The sequence below is a fragment of the Cryptotermes secundus genome, unplaced genomic scaffold (genome assembly GCF_002891405.2).
Source record: "Cryptotermes secundus unplaced genomic scaffold, Csec_1.0 scaffold574, whole genome shotgun sequence".
Taxonomy (NCBI): Eukaryota; Metazoa; Arthropoda; class Insecta; order Blattodea; family Kalotermitidae; genus Cryptotermes; species Cryptotermes secundus.
Window position 1 is genome coordinate 103,962 of NW_019739958.1, and position 19,865 is coordinate 123,826.

The 19,865-nt window shown below is 38.2% G+C and overlaps 1 protein-coding gene across 1 annotated transcript in view; it reads left to right on the forward strand.

Annotated features, from left to right (window-relative positions):
• LOC111872156 (raf homolog serine/threonine-protein kinase Raf) overlaps nt 1–7,886 on the forward strand; it is a gene marked incomplete in the record, with an annotated part of 10,487 nt that extends 2,601 nt beyond the window's left edge. The window contains 1 exon segment of the mRNA XM_023865749.2: nt 922–7,886.
• Nucleotides 7,887–19,865: the final 11,979 nt, after the last annotated feature.

Below are 19,865 nucleotides of genomic sequence, written 5' to 3' on the forward strand. Positions count from 1 at the left end.
ATTTTGCGGTCGCAATGCACGTGCTGCTGTTGAAGAATACCAAAGGCGTTTTCCCGATCGAAGGATTCCATCTCGAAGTGTATTTACGCGAATTCACCAGACATTGCGTGATACTGGTTCTCTTCCGAGTGTTTCTGTGCACTGTGAAAGGGAGGATGTACGAATGATAGACACATGAGAGAACATTCTTGAGATGGTTCAGAGAAGTCCGCGTCTGTCCACTCGTAGAAAGGCCTCTCACATCGGCATATCACGTATGCTGGTGTGGCGAACTTTACATAATGAAGAGTTATCCTTACCATGATCAAAGGGTACAACATCTGGAACCAGGCGACCATGCACAGCGTATGGATTTGTGCCACTGGATAAAAAGCTCATCCCGAACTGTTAAGCATCATTTTATTCAGTGATGAGGCGTCTTTTACCCTGGACGGTGTAAATAATTTACGAAATGTGCATGCGTGGTCCCATAATAATCCACATGAGATAATGGAAATGAAATTCCAAAAGAGATTTTCCGTGAATGTACGTTTAATACCGTTATGTGGTCGGCTTATAGTGCAGTCAGCCACGTTATGTGAGCGCTTGCCAGTCGTGTCATGTATAGTGCTTGGAAACCCTAAGGACAATTATGACATGGCGAGCGAGTATTTTGTACTTCAATTTTATGGTTTCACGTCACTCACAAGTTAGTTTGATGTTACGTACATTATTAACATTACAGAATCCACATATTCCTGCCAGTTTTAATATGTATTTTGTAATCAACAAGTGTGTAACACCGGTCAAAGTTTGACACTTCTCTGGCCATTATCTCCGTAACTGTTCAACTTTGGACATAGGTGTTTTGGGTTATATCGGCATACTTTAACATAAGGAACACCCTCCCGAAGTTTGGTCCATTCCTCCTGGGACACCCTGTATATTGTGTGCTTCATGACTCAGTTTGTATATAAGAAACAGAAAATAGTCTGAATTCCTGCTTCGTTTAAGTAGCACACTGTACAAACAAGTCATCTGAATGTGTGGGGCACAATGAAGATGCTTTTATAATTTACTGCAGTTTTAAGATGCCGTTTTATCCTCTATATCAGTATATAGAGTTATTTATGTAATTCACTAGCAGTTCACATGACTTAAAAAGAATGTACTTAATAGAGTAATTTGTAATGTGTAAGAAATTATGGGACAACAGAACTGTTTAAATGCAGCAATCCATGCCAGCTGTGAGGGTTGTATTCCCCAGAGCACCACGATTAACATAATCGAGGCTTTATGGGAAGGGCAGTGATGGTTATTGTTAACATTCATCTGAATGAAAGTTTCCCCTTTTTGACCAAACATGGAAATATTCAATAACATTAGACATTATACCACAATAAGATGGTTATCTGGAACCTAGAGACTTGGTTTTTGATGCCATTACAGCCTTACCTCCAAGCAGATGTGGTTCTCTTGGCGCAGGAGCCACCTATTGTTTCCGTATGCACACAGATGAATGAGCCTGTAAAGCTTGCAGTTGTACCACAGAGTGCACATTTTTGATACATATGCCTCACACCTTGGAAGTTTATGATGGAGTGTATATATACTTCATAAAGTTAAATGGTTTTTATTTCAATTACTGTTATTAGTATACTCAACATTATTTATGTTATTACCGTGGCCGCCTTATGTCTGCAGTGACACAGGGCTCGCGCCTATCACATAAGTTTGTTTTCACTTCGCTGTCATTGCTGGTTGCAGAAAGTTAAAAACTGAATTTGAAGTTGTCTGTAATGACACACCCTTCTTTTTTATTTATGTATCCTACATTTAAAGATTCATTAAATTACATTCACTGGCTCTCAGGTTGAGTCATGTGGATGGGCCATTGGATAGGCAGACATACAAATGAACATGTCACTCACTATATGTATTTTTTTCTAACACATGTAAAGAGGGCACAGAGACCATGGTAAGTTAGGGATTGCTGTATGATGCCAGAATGAGGGTTCAGTGCTGACAAGCACTGCCATTTGTATGCTACACCTGCTCACTCATGTTTGGATTCTGTCACTGAATATATGACTTCTGGTACCGCAATATTAAAATAAAATTTAGTGTTTCAGGTATATTTCATTTCTGTCTAGATTTTCTTACTTTGTTATAAGTTTTCAAGAAGTATTTCTTTGACATTTATGTTTAAACATATCAGACATTGCTTATGATATCAGTAATTCACTGTATAGCTGAAAATTGGGAATTGAAACTTATGCTGGGACTGTGACCGACTGATTTCACATGTAAACTAATGGATTGTGTCTAGTGATTTGTGAGCACAGTGTCAGTTGTTCTTGTTAGTATTGTAGCAGCCACCTTGCATTGAAGGACACTTGGACTACAGTATCACAGGAAGGCATGTTGTAATCTTATAATAAAAGGTTGCCAGTTTTCAGGGTGTATGTATGTATGTATGTAGTCTTGAGATTGTGTTAGCAGAGGCAGTCATACCAAAATGTCTCCTGTGCACGAGGTCAGAGCAATCTGAAAGTTGCCAGAGGATGTATTATTACTGTTTCACTGGTGATAAACATAAAAAAGGTCTCTCCGCAATGACACAGTGAAAATTATTACTCAGTTTTGTAAAAGGGCTTTCATGCCAGATGGATATTTTTAATCAGTAGCATATTCATTTCTGAACAAAAGTTGGATAGTCTCTGAAAATATGAACTTTTTCTGGTTTTAACATTCCCATATGATGAAGAAATGGCTATTCATACGTAAAACCAGTGCTTTTTTTTTTTAAGTCATATGCATACTGGCAAACAATGGTGTCTATAGCAGCAGACTCACCAAAAGGAGCATATCTGTCAGCGCATTGCAGATGAAACTGGTACTGGCAAACATGTTTTTAGAAAAGAGTGCTGCATGTAAGTATTTAATGACTTGTCATAAAACAATAACACTGTAAAATAACGGTAACCTTACTTTCATAGTCACAGATCAATGTACGGGGCATGGCTGTTTGTAACATAGGCCACTAGGAATGTCTGTTCTGATATTTGCACCTTGAAAGAAGCACTGTCATTGGAAAAGAAGAATCGTTTTCTGGCATTAATATATGAGATGGTGTGGCTGTCCTTGTATGTTATTGCAAGTGGTTTGTGTTTAAATGCAGACTGGATTGAATCCAGAAATTTGCTTTAACAGGTGGTTTGAAGTTTCCTTGTGCACTCCAAGATACTTCTGTAATACAGATTCATTTAAATCATGATTTGTAATTCAGATCCCAGGTATTTACTGTCATTTTTCATTGTGAAATTGTCCAACAATTAAAGGTGTATGAATGTACAAATAAATTAATGTAAGTGACAAGCTTTTACATATATATTTTTTGTGTGCTCTTTGCACAAAATGCATAAGACAAATGGCAATCTGGCTATCTGTGAATTTAATCTCTGAAGCTGCTGAATCGATGTAATGAAATGTTATATTGGGAGTCCACACTGAACGTTGAAACACCACAGTCTCCTGCAATATACTTCCATGTTACCTGGTAGAAATCTGTCAGAATTGTTGAGAAACATGTCACTTCCAACTTTTGGTTTGATGCATAAACAAACTGAGTAATGGATAATAAGCGGTTACCTTGCTTTTTGCTGGTTTCCTGCTTGGCTTACTCTTTGACCCCGAAAGTGGAAACATTAAATTTCTGCAAAATGTCGGTTGGCTTTACCAAGCTGTACTGTGTTATAACACAGAAGATCATCCTCTTCAAAGTCATCAGTGAGAACCTCCAATTCTACACAGAAAGTTACCAAAGACATTTTATTTGTGAGATTAGAAGTTTTAGGAGTGACAGGAGTGCTGGGATCTTTAACTGTGTAGTCTGGAAGATGTTTGGCGTGCTTATATGAGACCATGTGGAATAACATTTCAGAAGATAATACACTTAAAATTTAATTTTGGTTCTTCTTTGTCTGATAGAACCACATCTTCATATGTAGCTAAAAATCAGCTGTATCAAGGTCCTAAAAATTGCCTACTCATGTGGAAGAAAACAACACATGGAGTAATAATGTAAATGCCATTGGAAGATGTACAAATTTTTGGTGTATTCATAGTGAAAAGTTGAAAAAACTTGCCTCTTAGCTTCTTCATGTCTGTCTGTTCATATGTAGCAACTGAAGAACTGCTGAAAGGATTTGCATGAAATGTATGTTTTACTGAAATTTCATTGATATAATTTTTGTCAAAATTTGATGATGATAATGGATGCTCTCCAGCATGACCTACCTGCATTTCCATGTGCATCTTGGGAGTAACCAGCTTGCAGCACTCTGAATATTTATTTGGGTGAAAAATGCTTTGAACAAAAGTTGTAAAGAAAAACAGAACATATTTTGTGTTGAAGTCTTGTAGTTTCTGAGGTAAATAAAAGGAAGCAAACACCGTCCCATGTTATTGACATAGTGAATATTTGACAAAGGAGAAGATAAAGCAATTGCAGACTGTGCGGCATGAAGTCTATAGTATGATTAGTTTTGCAATATGTATTGTTTCTTAAATAATCAAGTGTCAGGTATTCAGAATAATAAAGATGCTTGGTGGAGCATACATTTTCATTCTTGTTTTCATCTTGTTTATCTCAGTCGTGTTTGGGATCTGAAGTAGAGAAAAAAGCATTTTCAAGAATTACAGATTTATTGTGTGAGGTTTTTAGCACACAGTGTTTGCTTTAAGAATTGGCCATAATAAATAATCAGAAGTTTGAACTGCCATCTGTTTTCTCTAAAATCTCCTAGTGCAGTATTCAGTAGATTTCAGACACTGAATATGTGAAATTAGTGAAGGTGAAGTACAGATTCACATTTATACATGGTGAGAATGTGGGATTCGTGTGCATTAAAGGTGATCTCATTCCTTCAGCATCCATATTCATGACATCTTGGTAACGGTTGGTTGTGCAAGGGAGACAGGTTAGAAGGTGACTGCTAGTAGCTGAGAATACAAATAATTTTTTCCTGTCATTTGTTAGTAGGTGCTGTGAATCTAGACTGTTTCTTTATAGGAAGTCATCGTATTGTGTACATAACATGGCTTGCATCATTCATGGCAGTCTTCCCATTATGCTTCAACAAATGTTGCATTTCAGCCACCGAAAAATGTTTGTGTCTTGAAAGTTCCTCGCTCTGTGACAGTCCAAACCTTAGCATACACTGCTGGAAATATACATAATATTATGGGGCACATTGTGAAAGCTTCTGGACTTCAAACTAGTTGAACAATGTTATCTTCATGTAACTTTGCTGCTGTTGCTCATGTTCTTTTAAGAGACAAACTAACCATACTGGGAAATCCAGTGCTTTCAAGGGAAATTAAGAGAAGGTGTTTATTTAAAATCTATTAGTGTATCTTCTATAGGCATTTCATTGTGAATCAATGTATATCTGCATATTTTCTATCAGCAAGCAACTTATCATTAGCTTTGGCAACTCTTGATGTTTACACATTATCTTTTAAGTGAACACTGTTTATCAAAACTTAAAAAGTAGACATTGTTTTATATAATAATCTATTTTCATGCCTAATTTTCAGCATGGTCAGTGCAGATATCTAGGCATGGAGATTTGTGGTACAATGCTTAAAATCATCTTGTCATGTCTGACAACATTTTTGTTACTTAATGTTTAAAATAGGTTGTACTGCATTGAAAGGGCTTGATTTAGAAACATTCATACATGATTGTAATATTCATGACTGAAATTATGTGTGAAAGTGTATTAGTATCCCAGGATTAGAGTGGCAAGGTACTAGCTTATGTGAAGCGAAGTTTGAAAAATATTTGCAATCCATTCAGTCTGTCTTCTACCTTTACAGTTTACATTTGTATCTGTTTGTGTCTGAATTCTTCATAAATATGATCAGAATGTGCCCCCAACTTACTGGATATCACATTTCCATTTGATTGTATTTGAGTTATCCATTCTTTGGCTATTCGACTTTCAAAATTTCGAGCACTGACAGCACCCTTCACACCATACTTTTTGGCAGCATTTCAGGTTTTCCTGTTTTTTATTGTTCTTTATCTCTTGATTTTGCTTGGAAAGAAAAGGCAGCTGTCTCATCAATTTACAGCCTTTGACCTGGCACAAAAATTCAAGCATTCAGAGAACATTTAACACAGGTATGGTTATCATTGGTATACTGAAGAAACAGAACAAATTGGAAACAGAGGTTTACTGAATAAGTTGTGCCCACAGTTACATTGTTCAAAAGATAAATAAAATTGTAAACTGAGTTTTATTATCTCTCTGAACCCTGAAATTTGTCTAATTAAAAATTTAGTTCCTTTACACATGGGTATATAATAGTTTCTCATGTCACACACACAAATGTAAATTGACTTTTTAATGCTGTTTAAAATTGTATTTACATTGTAATATTAAATATATAAATAGACAGACTGCTCATTCTGATGAAACATGAGTTCATATAATTACACATTTTATAACATGACTGAAATCATTGCCATTGCTAGTTTTTAAGGCCAATACAAACCAGACAGGACATAGCACTTAACTAGAATAAATACATATATAGAATCCTTCACACCGAAATCCTTTATCATAATATTGCGCCAAGGGTTATTTTAAGTGTCCATATCAGTTTCCTTCAGATTGCTGTGAGCCATTAATGTTGCTTGTGTATTTTACAAGTTGTATGCAAAAACTATATACATAACAGAGTTTTTCTGTTGGTATTTCTGGGTTTCTGGATATTGTACCTCATCAAATATGCCAAAGAGAACACAACGCTCAGTGAAACCTTTTAAATGGACATAACTGAGTAGGTCCCTCCACTTTTTCACACAAGGACAAAAGCTGATGCAATGCCCAAAACATTGTGTTCCATTCTGAACACTAGATGATGGACAGAATCAGAAACCCAGTAAGCCTAGGTATAATGTACAATTACCAGAATAGTGATTGAAATAAATGTTCTCAGAAAGTTCTCTCATAAGAGCGTGTCCAAAACATTGTGTTCCATTCTGAACACTAGATGATGGACAGAATCAGAAACTCAGTAAGCCTAGGTATAATGTACAATTACCAGAATAGTGATTAAAATAAATGTTCTCAGAATGTTCTCTCATAAGACCATACTGTTTGGAACACAAAATGCCAATTTTATGGAGTGAGCCAATGTAGCTTCAAAATAATAGTGAAATAGTCATTCTGACCATGAATGAAACAGAGCATTTCCAACAGCATGAGTTTTCTCATACCAGATGTAAATGTCATACAGCAACGTTTCTCAAACATTCTGTGCTTGGTGCATACAGAAACACTTTTTAAAATGACTGGACACCATGGACAAAAACAGTTCTTAATCACACAATTTTTAATGCTTTTATAATACGAGTGAATGGTGATCATCTTTGTATGTCATATGTACAAGCTGCATGAAATGATGCAAAGCAAAAATGACACCTACAGATAACAGTTTTCAATGAGAATACTGAAAAGTATGGATGAAAACTTATGGTACCCTTGGCAAGGTGCTTTGGGTACATCTGGGGTACCAGTACCACAGTTTGAGAAACATTACCATGCAGTAAATGATTAATATACGAAAAGGCAAGCTGTGTGACTAATTATAAGCAAGTCATCTCCAACATTCATTTACTAAACCTTGTCTAAATATCTTGCTGCCATAATACTTTCAGCTGTTAGCTCTCGTAATTTGAAGTTCATTAATACAAGCTTTATTTCTCAGGGCTTAGCAGAGCAGCCTGTGGATAAGGAGTATACCAAAATTCACAACAGAATTTATTTACATTCCATAGGCCTAAGTCAAGGGTGTGTAACGTGTAATAATACGAATATAGTACATGTTTCCAATAGAAATATAATTCAAAGTTTGAACAGCTATTTACATATTTACAGACATCTCTTTTAATACAGAATTACATAAAAGAACCACTACATTATTGCTTACATGTATTTATAACTGATAATTTTTTATTAAGGTAAATTCTTATACAGAGTGGGAGTGAGGTGGAGGATACTCTTTTAATGCTGGCTTAAACACTTTGTACTGTGATTCAGACATTTCATTGTAGAAGTAAAATTATTGAACAACTTGATTCTAGTGTAGTAAACTTCTTTCTGATATTTACTGAGGTTAGTAATTGACACATAGGTGTCATAGCTATATCTAATATTTAGCTTGTTTGTATCTGAAGTTGTTACAAATTTTTCCATGTCGTCTGCAACAAATAATAATAATGAAAGTAAAATTTTCTAGCTAGCAGATGAATACAAAATTTCTTAAGTAATTCACTTCAGTTGATTCTCTTTTTAACTCCTGACATTGTTATAACAATTTTCTTTTAGATGCCAGACACATTTTTGCTTTTTGTTGAACTTCAGAAAATACTCTGTGTGATGTGATGGATATTTTTATGATTGATGTGACTGTACTCATAGCAAAGGGTGGCGAACTTAATTTAGGCATAATACATTGAATATTGTCCCCCCTCCCCCAATTTAAGATACTGCTAATTTGAAAGCCAAGGAATTGAGATGCTTCCACTTAAACTGTTCTATTATCATACCATATATTTAGATGAGTATGTTTTATTGTTAGTATCTGATTTAAGGCTCCCCCCCCCCCAAATTTGTGTTCAAGCTAGCAAAGACGTCATTCATGCAATTCTGAAAGTAATAAATTTCTGGATGTGAAATAGTAATACTTGTGCTACTATCCTTGTTACAGAAGCCATTCAATGTACATGGTGCCTGAGTGCAGAGGTCTGCCTCTTATGTATATATATCCTTGTTGTCAATACTGTGACTGAACCCAGAGAGACTTAGTACCAGGATTTTTTTTCAGCTGGTATATACCAGCATGCATAGCACAAAACAATTCATGTGAAATTCATATGAACCAGCAAATGTGTCAGAAGCTGGTGCAGTGTTTAAGTCTTGTGGCTAAAAACAAATTGTGAGAGCACCAGCAAACATGTTTAATAAAAAAAGTGATGCTTATCACCATTTGGAGCTTCAGGCTAGAATCAGCACTGTATTAAGATAACTGTGAACAACAAAAAAGAAATACAAATGAGAAATACTACTGGTTGTGTACACCTCAGCATGTAAATAAGAATGAAAGGCTGAGTGCTGCAATATTTGTGATATATGTTTAGTGTATCCTTTCTTCATATTCATGCCAGATGTTGTTATTCACTTGAATGATAGATATATTGAAGGTTGGCATTTGTGTGAACATGAATGAGATTATTTTAAAGTAGCCAAAACAGTGACGGTCATTTAAAATTGTGATCCAAGGCATTTGCCTTAAAATATTTTGAACTGTGAAGTCATTTGAAGATACAAATACTATTAATGTATTTTGATGTATTTCTGTTTAAATTGGTTGTGCTTTTGTTTGATGCTTATGTTACAGGTATTTTCCAGTACCACTCCAATATATATATATATATTTCTGACTCTTCATGTTGGCTGCATAGCGGTGATCTTTGTAGAACTCAGTGAAGCAAGTGTGGCAAATATTATTGTCTGCTGTGGTATTGTTTTGATATCTTCACCTGCATACTTGCATAATGGATACTTAGAATACTGCAATCTGTATATAACACTACTAATGATGATAATATTATAATAGCTACAGAGATCTCAAAACTTTCAACAGTTGAATAAACTACTGTCCTAATGAAAAATTTATGTGTAACTTCAATTCTGCAGGAACCTGTTAAATGTAAGAATTATGGCAACTTTTGCTCTACCTTTAAATACCAAGAAAAATTTACCATTTTTTTGACATGTCTAATGGTAAAAGTATACCTTCTCTGGAGTGTAAGATATATTCCTTTTGATTTCGAACAAACCCATAGCAAACCATTTAGATAACAGCAACATAAATTATGGTAATATGTCATGAAACATGAACAGCAAACGAAAGATTTTGTCACTGTCATTTAACATTGGTCCATGATACGTATGTAATGGCCATCTTGTAGTGCACTCAATTTCATATGTCGCTTCTTACTACATGTTTCGGCAACATAGTGCCATCTTCAGGTTCGTTATTGATGCTAAGCTATTACATTGTTTGCCATCGTGTGTCTTTCATAAAATTATTTAAAAAGTACATTATTCGTCAACTGTAATAAAATTTGTATACTCTAAAACTTGTTAAGATTATTCATCTATATGTCTAAATTCAAACTTGCGTATAGTATGGTTCGTCCACTATGGGAGTCGTTTCTGTGTGTACCTGCAATTTGAAAATGGTACTTATTATTATTTCTTTCGACTTCTATCTGTTATGTGTTGTGTTATAATGTTTAGTACTTAGATGAATAATCTTAACAAGTTTTAGTATATACAAATTCTATTATAGTTGATGAATAATGTACTTTTTAAATAATTTTATGAAAGACACAAGATGGCAAACAATGTAATAGCTTAGCATAAATAATGAACTTGAAGATGGCACTATGTTGCTGAAACATGTAGTAAGAAGCGACATATGAAATTGAGTGCACTACAAGGTGGCCATTACATATGTATCATGGATGAAAATCAGTGCAACAGGATGCTAAAATACAACATTATTTAACATTGGCCTGATAATTTTCCATTTCTACATATAGTAAAACAATAAGATCAGCAACAGTTCATAAGTGCAGCTTCATTCAATGTTCATCCTCGGTACTATAATTGTGGTTCGGCTTTTGTGTTCCATATATCAGAATTCCATACTGGACCAGTTCTTGCCCCTTCTTTCGTAACAGTGCAGAGTAAAAAACAGTTGTCCCAAAATGTGAGTGAATATACTGGTTCAAATAAATAAGTGGGGACTTTCCATTTCCCATATGGTGTCACAAAAATGAGCTAGTGTGTGAGTCATGAAACTTTGATCCACTTACATTGCCATAATCACATTATATTCTCTATAATGTATAAGAAATTCTGGGAAGCATGGACCATGTAGAAAACCAAAAAAGTTTGGGAGAGGCTACACAGACACAGATGGACAGATGGCAAGGTGATCTCATAAGCCTCCTTTTATTTCATCAAAATAAGTAAAACAGGCTAAAAACATACATTGTGCAGGTATTCATATATTTGTGCCTGTGTGTGTATGATACAAGTTGTAGAGCTTGGTATTTTCCATGTCAATTTATGGATTTTAGGAGGCTGCAGTATGAGAGTCCCAGTACTGTGGCATGTAGGTACCAACATTCTGGTGAAACCTGCTGGTTCCAGCATGAAAGTGGATTGTAACATTGGTGCCAGAAGGAGGTGGGTGAGTACAAGCCAGGCAACCCCCCCCCCCNATGTGCAAAACCATGCTTCAGTCAATCAACTGCAAAAGATAAAATCAGTTTGGGTTATTGCAAGTTTTGAGTGAGGGCAAACATTACACTTTTCTGTGCCATGAGCACTAGTGGACTTTTGTACTGCCAATGCTCATTTTTCCCCATCTGTTAATGGCACCATCATTCAGTCATGGAGGTCCCCTTGGAAGTATTTATATATCCTCAAAATTAGGTTGGATGAATGAAGATTTGATCATCATCTGACTCAATCATTTCATCTCAAATTTTCAGCCTTCTATTCAGAACACCACACTTCTAATCGTGAACAACCACCCAAACCATATGTCCCTCTCGAGTCATAACTTCTGCAGGGATACTGATATCCCTGTGGTTTCTATCCCATCACACACATGTACTACAAAATGAAATCATCATATGTTTCCTTCTTTGGGCTTGTTTTATCGTACATTCCTTGTTTTGAAAAAAAAATAAAATGAGACTTATGAAATCACCTTACTGTCTGACTCTCTGTGTCTGTCCATCTACCTGTATATCCCTACTTCAATTTTTGTTAAGAGGCTTATGAAATCACCTTTCTGTCTGTGCCCCCCTTAATTCTTTCATCTTATATGCCACCCACATCGTATCAAGGAGGCTTATGGGCTTACCTTTCTGTGTGTCTGTTTCTCTCCCCCTTCCTAATTTTTTCTTTTTCTCTGTGGTCTATGTCATGTCAAAAGTAAGTAGACAATTAGTTCTTCCCACAACTTTTATATTTTACGCACTGTATGTGGATGATGTATTTAAACACTAGGCTTAAAATATCAATGTAATGCGGGAAACTTCCTTATGGCAGTGTATTCTACATGCACCGACAGACAGCTACGAACATTGCATAGTGGGGAGTGGTGGCAAGTATTTCTTCCAACAGGTGGAATGGTTATTGTCAGACATAGCGATGATAATGTCTTGTATTGGCTTTGTGTCGGAAAATATGTGATACGCATTTTGTAAATACTCGTACAGTATTCTTCTAAAGTGTTCGTGTAAGCTCATGTATTTATTGTGTGGAATATTTGAAAAGTGTCTTTAGGTGGGCGTCATAGCACCCTGTTTCTAAAAAGCGTTTCCCGCAAATTTTGAATTTATTTTCTTGGTTCATATAATATGAATATGTCCGGGCCCCATGTATATACCCATCAGTAATCAGTACAAGCTCTGCTTCTATTACGAACTGAAAAGTAACATTGGGAATGACAACTCCGGAATAGCAGAGCAGCACTTTCTGGTTGCATGGTTTCTTATGCATCTAAATGTTCAGCATGTCTCCGCTTGGAGCGACAGCTCTCGAGTCTTTTATAAGTCTTTACGTTTCGTGGTGCCACCTAACATTCTTTGCAGTACCATTTAGAGTAGGTAAATGACAATCTAAACTGAGGCGCTTATATTGTTTCGAAAGAATTTAGTCTGGATCAGACTCCTTCGTCTCATTAGAAATTCTTTCCCAAGCCAAATCAATTTTGTTCTGCCTAGCATAGACTGGGTGGCATTTGTCATATATACCAGGCTCTTGCTCAATTAGCTGCACAAAAACAAGATTAGCAGCTTCGTCGTCCTTTCGTGACATTTCGAGAAACGAACGAAGTACTGACTCGCGTTATAAAACAGCTGACACTAGGAAACCACGCTGCAACGCAATTGTGAGAAGACTGGCATGCTCCATTGCCTGGAAGTTGAATTTCTCAGTCTCTTTGCGAGTTGCGTTGCCGTTTCCTCAATTTGCACTGCTCCATTCAGTATCAAGTGTTCAATTCAGGCTGATAACAGTTCTCGAAATTTGCGATTGCAACGCCTAAAGAGCGTTAAAAAATATTGCAAATACTTCAGGGCGATCAGTAAAAAATGAATGGCCGAACCCCTTGTAAAACTGGCAGTCCGTCCCAACTGATCAAGGTGCATATAATTTTCATGATGGTGGTTGAAATTTTATTCATATTATATCACAACAAGCAAATGACCCATCAAGGAGGATGGACAAAATAATTTCTTTCTTCCCTTGTTTTATTCCTTTTGTACCTTAATTTCCTATTTACCCGCGATCTTTTTCCTGTCCTTTCATTTATCCATCTATCCTAATTCCTTTCCTCCTTTCTTCTTTCTGCCTCATACCAAATCAGTTCCCTCGGCACTGTTCTTCCTTTCCTCTTTCCTTTCATCTCCACTTCTCTCATCGGTATTCCTTTCCATCCCTTACATTTGCCCGTCTTATTATCACTCCTCCTCCCTCTCTTCTGTTCCTTCATAATAAAACAGTTTCGCTTATGGGATGCATGGAGGATTCCGTTCATAGCCTTGTCTAAATCAAATTTCATTACAGAAAATAAGTCTATGGCTGAAAATCGGAAATTTTATTGAAATCTCATAACAAATTTCAAGAAAATCTGTCCAGCTGTTTAGAGGATGATAATAGGTGCCAGGCACAGACATATACTTCGTACATATATGTGTGCGTGCACGTGCGTAATTTTCACGCGAGGGCCTCCTCTTGCCTACATTGGAAGAAAGCTTTGAAACGAGCGAGTTCGTCAGCAGAGATAAGGTAAAGATAAAGTTATCCCTGTAACAGGCCCTGAAGGCCCATAGGGTTGTGAGAGGCTTCCACATTTCCTCCAGACAATCGGCTCACAGATGGTCCTTTAGCCCCCAGGAAGATTCCTGGTACTCATTTCTGATAGTCGACCCCAGTGCGGGTGAAAGGATTCATTCATTCATCAGTAATCTGTCAAGACGACAGGTCCACAGTCTCTTCGAAAACAGTTCCTCCACTTAATGCGATCTAGAGCTTTCTACTTCAAATGAGAATATCCTCTTCTGTCCCCAAGGTCATCCAGCATCTTCTTACGTCTTCTTCCTCGTCTTCTTGTCACTTCTATCCGCCCCTCTATCTTTCCTTCGATAACTTCTTTTAGAAGGCAGTTTCTGCGTAAAACATGACCAATCCAATTAGCCTTCCGTTTTCTTATTTCATGTAGGATATTCCTCTGCTCACTGACTCTAATTAACACTTCTTCATTTCTCACATAATCGGTCCAACTGATCTTCTCCATTCTTCTCCAACACCACATTTCGAAACTTTCCAGATGTTTCTGATCTACTGCCCTAAGTGTCCATGTTTCAGCCCCATACAGAGCTATGCTCCAAATGTAGCATTTCACTAGTTTCTTCCTCAAATTTAAGTCCAATCTGCTGGTAGAAAGATTCTTCTTCTTGCTAAATGCAGCTTTTGCCCTGGCAATCCTGGATTTAATTTCACAAGTACACCTTCCATCATCTGTTAACAAGCTACCCAAATATTTAAAACATTTCACATTCTCCACTTGTTTTTGGTCTATCTTTATTGTGACTGGGGTTGGTTGTCTCGAAATTTTCATTACTTTTGTTTTCTCCACATTCATTTCCATGCCATAGCACCTTCCAATTTCAATTAGTCTATCAATCATGCCCTGTAGCACAGTTTCTTCCTTAGCCATTAACACAAGGTCATCTGCTTATTTCACAGTTTGAATAATTTGCCCTCCTAATTTGAAGTCTCCAAGCCCATCAAGAGCTTCCTTGGTAAGGCATTCGCATTAGGCAAATTGAAAAAATCCACCTCATTTGGATTCGAACCCGCGACCTTCCGGCTTGTAGCATAGTGCCTCAACCAACTATGCTACCACTTTGCCCCTTCAACAGAGGTAATTTGGTTTTCATTCCAAGTCATACTTTCAAGAATAGCTCCGGTTATATAGGTACTCAGGAGAAGCCTCTCCCGAAAGACTGTGACATGTCATATATATATATGTGTGTTTTATACACATACAAACTTGATTTCGCATACCTTGTATCGAACGAAATCTGTGGATTGCCTGTAGTCCGCCGAGGATTCGAAGCAGGTACCTACCGAATATATGGTATGAACTGAATACCGCTGAATACTTTATAATTCATGGCGTGGAAAGTAAGAAATTAAGAAGACGAAGAATGAATGGCGGAGGGAAAAAGATAATTAAATGTGACATGAATTTCTTCTTGGGAGATTTCCTTAAACCTGTTTCTCACGTTTCTCACTCCCTGGGACAATTCTGACTTCGTAGAATTTGTGCTTCTAGCAGCACTGCTGCATGTTATTTGATCTAACGCAACGTATAGACCGGTATGGACAGCGATAACCACACACCAAGCTTGCAGCAGAGCGAGAGGGTGGAGGGAGGTTGTCATTCGCTTGTTCTGCTTAGTTCGCAGTCTGATTTGTTTCTATGCAAGAGTCCGTTCAGTGGCGGATGCTTCGTTACACAACACTAGACACTGCCCCTTTTTAGCCTACTTTCCTTACTTTGAAAAAAATTAAATTATGCATATGCGATCTCCATGCTGTCTGTGTATCCCCCGCCCCCATCAGCTTCTGAATGGCTGAACCAGTCTTTATGAAACCTGATGTGTATATCATGGCACATAAGCTCATTTCAGCGGCGTACTTCATGAATCCCTCCCACCAGTCTGTGTCTGTATGTATGTCCCTCTTATCGTGGCTAGTTTATTTTTATTTAATTTATTTGTAATTTGTTAAATGAAGCCACGAGTAACTCAGAATTTTTAGGGTCAAATGATCGAATTATATCAATTCGTGATCTGAAAAAGAATACAGGTGCCAAACTGGCATTTTTATGGAGGGACTGAGGAAATCAAAGAAAAATGTAATTCAGGAAAGGCAATATTCCGGCCCCAATTCGAACCTAGCACTTCTTGAATAAAAATCAGAAGCGTTACCGACTGAACCACCTTGCTCGAGTCCTCACTTCGTCAACCAGTAAAGTAAGTAAAAGTAAAGGTATCCCTGGGGCCGCGCCATAGCTCAAGCGGTTAGTCGCTGGCTTCCCACCGCTGCGGCCCGGGTTCGATCCCGGGTCTGGTCAAATGGGATTTCTGGTAGACAAAGTGGCGCTGGGGCAGGTCTTCTTCGAGTACTTCGGTTTCCCCTGCCAATCTTCATTCCACCAATTGCTCCACAATCACCCTCACTTGTCATCTGGGGCTGGTACAATAGGCCAGAAGTGGCCGCAGTACAAGGGACTTAGTCCCACCCCACTAGCAATGAAAAAAAAAGATATCCCTGTAACAGGCCGTGGAGGCCCATAGGGTTGTGAGATGTTGAGGTTCCCACATTTTCTAGACAATCAGCCCATGGATGGCGGTAAGGTTGTCAGCCCTACGCGCCGGCCGCCCTTTACCCCCAAGAATATTCCTGGTACTCATTTCTGTTAGAGGCTGAGTCGACCCCAGGGCCATAGTGCGGCTGGAAGGATTAGGTCAATTGAAAAACATCCGATGACCTCATCGGGATTCGATCCCCGGACCTTCTGGCTTGTAGCATAGCGCCTCAACCAACTACACCACCGCATGCACCCTTCGTCACCAGGCCAAGAAAAATTTATCTGATAAATTTTCGTATTAATTATAAGAGCATGAAGCTAAAACAGATATATTTCTAATGCATCCCTGAACATTCGTGAACTAAATAGCAGGGCATGAAGGCGTGTAGAGCACGTAAAGGTAAAACTCCATTCCTTCTCCATCACAGCACACACATATTGAGGTCGAGTGGCCAGCTTCAGCCTCCGGTCCTTCATCTCCAACGAAATATATGCAAGTTTGTCTATTCCAGTACTTGATGACGCTGTGGTCTAGTTACTTGTCATCTTAATATGTTTTACACTATATTTTGGCAGGTTGATTGCGAATGATATAGATGAGAGTGTGTCGTATGGTCGTGGCCTACTCAAGTCTTTCGAGTCGAGCGATTAAGGAACACCACTCCATCAGCATAGCCGAGGCTAGAGCTCGTGTCCTTATGGATACGAAACAAACCTGACAACAACTACACTCGGTACCCATTCGACAACAGCCGGACACAGTGAACAGAGACACACTCTGTCCACAGCGGTGCATGCACACCGACAGTCCTGCCGGTTATTAGGGAATGTTCCGTCTGTCGGCCTGAAAATAGAGATATCTAGTTTGAACTTACGCAAGACAGTGAGAGGATTTGTTTCATTTTCATAAATTACTCCAGGCAGAATAAGGAGTAATAGCTTAAAATGGGCCATACCCACTTCCACATGTTTCCAATTTGCCGGTCACAATCCCATCAACAATCTAACCTATACAGCGTACGCAGTTAGAAAAACGTCGTTAAATAACTTTGGCATGATTTATGACATCAAGTTCCCAGTAGTGAGTGAGGGGAATGTGCTATTTTTGACATTATCGGGAGGTGGTAGCTGGGCCCCAGATCGGTGGGTAGAGTTTTGTGTGCTCATTAGATTAGTGGCCCATTTGACACTGACAAGTACGTGGAGCGAAGTATAGTAAGAGTTTAATTCGCTCTGGCAGAAGGACCCAATATTTTAAGAACCATACCTTTAAGAACCAGATTAATATTTCTCCCATCCAACTCTAGTTCTCTCAATAACTTACTTTCCATTATATTTGCCTTCAAAATCCTGTATCTCTAATTTCTTCCATCCAAGCTACATTCCCAGTCCATCATATCGTATAAAAACTAGACAATCCATAATATCTTTCAATTTTCTCGTGGTTTAACTCTTCTTAGAGCCACATATTTTCCTGAACACGTGCTTTCAGACACTTGTAATTAATTATCTTCCCTTGAAACAGAAGCCACGTTTTAGAGCCAGACAGAACAGTTGGTGAAGTAATGGTTTTGTATTTGCCAATTGTTATCATTTCCGAATATATGCATGAATAAGAACACTTTAACTAGGCGTTTATGATTTATTAAAAACTCAGTAAATCAAGGCCCGATCACTGAGGCCGCGCGGTCTGAGGCATGAACTGTCTTCGCCTGCTCAAACACTGGGGTCGTGGGTTCGATTCCCATTCGAGGCATGGATGTTTGTCTACGTTTATTCTGTGTTTGTGTCGTCCTGTGCAGGTAGCGGCCCTGCGGCAGGCTGATCCCCCGTCCAAGGAGTCCTACTAACTGCATAAATATTGAGAAACTGAAGTGAAACGACGCCTTTCACGAATGCCCTATGCTGCAGAGGGCACAACAGAATGCGAATGAATTAATGAGGAAATCAACAACTCAGATATCTAGTTTAAGTAAGATTCACGGCGGTGACTATGAAGAATGCCGTCTTCTGGGATGTGGCGCCGTGTAGATCTTGTGTGAACCGACGTTTCGGAGGAACGTATCGCCTCCATCTTCGGGGTAGAAAAAATCCGCGAGCGAGGAACCAGTCTGTAGCCACCTGCTCACGCTGGTTCCTCTACCCTGAAGGTCCAGGCGATACGTTCCTCCGAAATGTCGTTTCAGACAATATCTACACGACTCCATATCCCAGAAGACGGCATTCTCCATTATCTATTTTAATATTATCTTATGAGTCTTCCTACTGCCCTTTCTTCTATGATGAATTTGAACTACAATTGTGTACACATTAATTTACTTTTAATGAGTGCCACGTGCTCCCTATTTAACTGTGTCGTTCTAACAACGTCAGCTCTGATAAGCTAGTATAGCCCTGTAGTAACATGACAGGCCATGAGGCTAGAAGACTGGGGTTAGATCACCAGCAGAACAAGCATTTTCTCTTTGCATTCGCCTCCATAAGTCTGCCGGATGTGGGGACACAAAATGAGAATTATAAGGTCCTCTCTTACAGGGCATTGTCACTGTCCTTCATGTACTTCGAGAATGACCTCCACGCCACCATACACGTCCGGAGCGTACAACTTACGACGCGGAAGTAAATTTATCATTTTTTTTATTATTTTTACATTCAGCTCGAGAAATTAGCGAAAGAATCGTCAAACGATGCATGTCTCGTTATCTTATTCATTTATCTCTCCCGCGTCGAAAATTCCCTCGCTTTTTATGTTTCCAAACACCTGTGCTCTTCACTGGGCGCGAGAAACTAGACTGTGTAACCGAGCTGTGATTGGACGGTGCTATCATTCTATAATTATTTAATTTTAAACTCCGGAACAAACGAGGCTTTGCCAAAAATTTAAAGGAGACTTTATGCGTAATATTATTTTATTCGATCTCGGAATGTAATTTGTGAAATATTTAACACGAACACCTTACTCTGTGTAGGTACTATCGATAGGAGTGACATCTTGAACCCCCCTCCCTTATTATGACGTGTCCTTCGCACAGGTCAGAGAGCCTTTGCGTGTGAGGGAGGTAAGATGTGATAAGCGTGTGCTCCAATTCTGCAGCTTCGCATGTATATTTTGTGCAGCTAGGACAGCGTTAATACCCGTGAGTTGTGTTAATTACATGATTTGCAAGTATTTGTGGTTTTGTATTAATTGAGTTGAGCTAAATGCATTATAAAATCATTCAGAAAACACTTTGCATTAGTTGGTGAAATAGTAAGTCTTCGTACTTTACGACGTAGCCTGTTTGTGATAGTAGGGAAGTGATAATTACATAATCTGCAAGATTTTCCTATATTTTTGCATT